The 5,000-nt window shown below is 58.7% G+C and overlaps 1 pseudogene; it reads right to left on the reverse strand.

The window, feature by feature from the left end:
* LOC148935186 (small subunit ribosomal RNA) lies at positions 1–1,559 on the reverse strand (annotated as a pseudogene; the record flags this gene model as incomplete).
* Positions 1,560–5,000: the final 3,441 nt, after the last annotated feature.

Here is a 5,000-nt window from a genome sequence, read left to right on the forward strand (position 1 = left end):
CATCACAGACCTGTTATTGCTCAATCTCGTGCGGCTAGAAGCCGCCTGTCCCTCTAAGAAGATTTGTTTGTACGTTGGTAGTAAAAACCCGCCGGCCGAAGCCGGGGGCCTTCGCGATACCATAAGGTACGCCTATTTAGCAGGCTAGAGTCCTCGTTCGTTATCGGAATTAACCAGACAAATCGCTCCACCAACTAAGAACGGCCATGCACCACCACCCACCGAATCAAGAAAGAGCTATCAATCTGTCAATCCTTCCGGTGTCTGGGCCTGGTGAGGTTTCCCGTGTTGAGTCAAATTAAGCCGCAGGCTCCACTCCTGGTGGTGCCCTTCCGTCAATTCCTTTAAGTTTCAGCTTTGCAAACCATACTTCCCCCGGAACCCAAAAGCTTTGGTTTCCCGGAAGCTGCCCGCCGAGTCATCGGAGGAACTTCGGCGGATCGCTAGCTGGCATCGTTTATGGTTAGAACTAGGGCGGTATCTGATCGCCTTCGAACCTCTAACTTTCGTTCTTGATTAATGAAAACATTTTTGGCAAATGCTTTCGCTTCTGTCCGTCTTGCGACGATCCAAGAATTTCACCTCTAACGTCGCAATACGAATGCCCCCATCTGTCCCTATTAATCATTACCTCGGGGTTCCGAAAACCAACAAAATAGAACCGAGGTCCTATTCCATTATTCCATGCACGCAGTATTCAGGCGAGGATAGCCTGCTTTAAGCACTCTAATTTGTTCAAAGTAAACGTACCGGCCCGACTCGACACTCAGTAAAGAGCACCGCGACGGGATATTAGTTGGGCCGCCCCTCGCGAGGCTAAGCCCACCGGTAGGACGTCCCACATCACGCCAGTTAAACACCGCGAGCGGTGAACCGACGGTGTGCGACACAGATTCAACTACGAGCTTTTTAACCGCAACAACTTTAATATACGCTATTGGAGCTGGAATTACCGCGGCTGCTGGCACCAGACTTGCCCTCCAATGGATCCTCGTTAAAGGATTTAAAGTGTACTCATTCCGATTACGGGGCCTCGGATGAGTCCCGTATCGTTATTTTTCGTCACTACCTCCCCGTGCCGGGAGTGGGTAATTTGCGCGCCTGCTGCCTTCCTTGGATGTGGTAGCCGTTTCTCAGGCTCCCTCTCCGGAATCGAACCCTGATTCCCCGTTACCCGTTACAACCATGGTAGGCGCAGAACCTACCATCGACAGTTGATAAGGCAGACATTTGAAAGATGCGTCGCCGGTGCTAAGACCGTGCGATCAGCACAAAGTTATTCAGAGTCACCAAAATAAACGGTGGACGGACGGAGACCGCTCGCCACCGATTGGTTTTGATCTAATAAAAGCGTCCCTCCCATCACTGGTCGGGACTCTGTTTTGCATGTATTAGCTCTAGAATTACCACAGTTATCCAAGTAAATGTGGGTACAATCTAATGAACCATAACTGATTTAATGAGCCATTCGCGGTTTCACCTTAATTCGGCATGCACTGAGACATGCATGGCTTAATCTTTGAGACAAGCATATGACTACTGGCAGGATCAACCAGGGAACTTCGTGAGTTCGGTCGCTCGCGTGGAGCGACGCGCGCCCCATCACGTCCGCGAACGTGACGGGCGCCCTTCGTTCGAGATACTCTCGACGTGCCGTTATTACCGCCGGCGCCCTCAAGCCGGTCGGCGACACTCTCTTATTATCGCAATATATACAGCTGGAGACAGACGCTCGTTGGAGCTCTACTCCGTTAAAATTATGTTATAAAGATCATATTTGTTATATAAAGATCATGTTGTTCTCATTCTCCCAAAGTAGCGGCGTATAGCCGCCTCGCCCTGACGCTAGATCGACGGCGCGATGCTCAGACGTCGAGGAACGAGTCGCCGGTGCGTTCAAGCACGGTCGAAAATTTTCGCTACGGTTTACAAGTAAGCGTGAAGAGCGATCTCTCGCTTTCCGCCACTCGGTAACGGTGAAGTCGATGCTCGGTAAGTGCAACGATACATCCGATCGCGTTCGTCTACGAACGAGGGAAGATCGCGCAGCCAACACTGATAAACAGTGCGCGCCACATAGGAGCCATTCGGTCTTACGACGCCGACTCGTGGCAATGCTGTGTCTAGAAATATAATTTCTAATAATACGGCACGACTCAGGAGAGCCGAGGCACATCGTACCGAACGTGCGAAGCACGCCAAACGCACCCGCACGACGATCCGACAACGCTCGGTCGCCGAGCGCACCGCACCTCTTATAGTACCCAACCGGCCGGCCAAGCGGTCGGCGACGCACGGCCTTACGCACGGCCGCTTATGGGCGCGAGCGCCGATGAAACGAGGCGAACGGGACTTAGTCGCTGCGAACGATCGGATTACGATGATCGATCCGAACGGGTCGACAGCGACCGAACGACAGCACAGACGGGATGGATCGAAGAAAAAGAGATGACATTAAACAAAATCGGGCGTCCCGATGGCCGAAAACGGATACTTGTAAGGAGCACCGACAGGCTCGGCGGTACCTCCGACGGGCTCGGCGGTACCTCCGACGTCACGGCGGTACCGTCCGACGGGCTCGGGCGGTACCTCCGGCGATGTCGCACGACAAAGTCCGCGCGCGGCGTGTTGCTTTCTCTCTCGGCGGTACCTCCGGCGTACGGGCGATGCAAAAGTCGGCTCGCGGCGTGTTGCTTTCGTTCTCGGCGGTACCTCCGACGGGCTCGGGCGGTACCTCCGACGGTGTCGCACGATAAAGTCCGCGCGCGGCGTGTTGCTTTCGTTCTCGGCGGTACCTCCGACGGGCTCGGGTGGTACCTCCGACGTAGCCGCGTGACAAAGTCCACTCGCGGCGTGTTGCTTTCGCTCTCGGCGGTACCTCCGGCGTACGGGCCATGCAAAAGTCGGCTCGCGGCGTGTTGCTTTCGTTCTCGGCGGTACCTCCGACGGGCTCGGGAGGTACCTCCGACGGTGTCGCACGACAAAGTCCACTCGCGGCGTGTTGCTTTCGCTCTCGGCGGTACCTCCGGCTTACGGGCGATGCAAAAGTCGACTCGCGGCGTGTTGCTTTCGCTCTCGGCGGTACCTCCGGACGCTCGCTCGGGCGGTACCTCCGTCGATGTCGCACGATAAAGTCCGCGCGCGGCGTGTTGCTTTCGTTCTCGGCGGTACCTCCGGCTGGCTCGGGCAGTACCTCCGACATTGTCGCGCGACAAAGTCCACTCGCGGCGTGTTGCTTTCGCTCTCGGCGGTACCTCCGGCTTTCGGGCGATGCAAAAGTCGACTCGCGGCGTGTTGCTTTCTTTCTCGGCGGTACCTCCGACGGGCTCGGGCGGTACCTCCGACGGTGTCGCACGACAAAGTCAGCGCGCGGCGTGTTGCTTTCGTTCTCGGCGGTACCTCCGACGGGCTCGGGCTGTACCTCCGACATTGTCGCGCGACAAAGTCCACTCGCGGCGTGTTGCTTTCGCTCTCGGCGGTACCTCCGGCTTTCGGGCGATGCAAAGGTCGACTCGCGGCGTGTTGCTTTCGCTCTCGGCGGTACCTCCGGACGCTCGCTCGGGCGATACATCCGTCGATGTCGCACGATAAAGTCCGCGCGCGGCGTGTTGCTTTCTCTCTCGGCGGTACCTCCGACGGGCTCGGGCTGTACCTCCGACATTGTCGCGCGACAAAGTCCACTCGCGGCGTGTTGCTTTCGCTCTCGGCGGTACCTCCGGCGTACGGGCCATGCAAAAGTCGGCTCGCGGCGTGTTGCTTTCGTTCTCGGCGGTACCTCCGACGGGCTCGGGAGGTACCTCCGACGGTGTCGCACGACAAAGTCCACTCGCGGCGTGTTGCTTTCGCTCTCGGCGGTACCTCCGGCTTACGGGCGATGCAAAAGTCGACTCGCGGCGTGTTGCTTTCGCTCTCGGCGGTACCTCCGGACGCTCGCTCGGGCGGTACCCTCCGTCGATGTCGCACGATAAAGTCCGCGCGCGGCGTGTTGCTTTCGTTCTCGGCGGTACCTCCGGCTGGCTCGGGCAGTACCTCCGACATTGTCGCGCGACAAAGTCCACTCGCGGCGTGTTGCTTTCGCTCTCGGCGGTACCTCCGGCTTTCGGGCGATGCAAAAGTCGACTCGCGGCGTGTTGCTTTCTTTCTCGGCGGTACCTCCGACGGGCTCGGGCGGTACCTCCGACGGTGTCGCACGACAAAGTCAGCGCGCGGCGTGTTGCTTTCGTTCTCGGCGGTACCTCCGACGGGCTCGGGCTGTACCTCCGACATTGTCGCGCGACAAAGTCCACTCGCGGCGTGTTGCTTTCGCTCTCGGCGGTACCTCCGGCTTTCGGGCGATGCAAAGGTCGACTCGCGGCGTGTTGCTTTCGCTCTCGGCGGTACCTCCGGACGCTCGCTCGGGCGATACATCCGTCGATGTCGCACGATAAAGTCCGCGCGCGGCGTGTTGCTTTCTCTCTCGGCGGTACCTCCGACGGGCTCGGGCTGTACCTCCGACATTGTCGCGCGACAAAGTCCACTCGCGGCGTGTTGCTTTCGCTCTCGGCGGTACCTCCGGCGTACGGCCGATGCAAAAGTCGGCTCGCGGCGTGTTGCTTTCGTTCTCGGCGGTACCTCCGGCAGGCTCGGGCTGTACCTCCGACATTGTCGCGCGACAAAGTCCACTCGCGGCGTGTTGCTTTCGCTTTCGGCGGTACCTCCGGCTTTCGGGCGATGCAAAAGTCGACTCGCGGCGTGTTGCTTTCTTTCTCGGCGGTACCTCCGACGGGCTCGGGCAGTACCTCCGACGGTGTCGCACGACAAAGTCCGCGCGCGGCGTGTTGCTTTCGTTCTCGGCGGTACCTCCGACGGGCTCGGGCATTACCTCCGACGTTGCCGCGCGACAAAGTCCACTCGCGGCGTGTTGCTTTCGCTCTCGGCGATACCTCCGGCGTACGGGCGATGCAAAAGTCGGCTCGCGGCGTGTTGCTTTCGTTCTCGGCGGTACCTCCGGCGTAAGGGCG

The sequence above is a fragment of the Pogonomyrmex barbatus genome, unplaced genomic scaffold (assembly GCF_055798465.1).
Source record: "Pogonomyrmex barbatus isolate J1 unplaced genomic scaffold, ASM5579846v1 scaffold54, whole genome shotgun sequence".
NCBI lineage: Eukaryota > Metazoa > Arthropoda > Insecta > Hymenoptera > Formicidae > Pogonomyrmex > Pogonomyrmex barbatus.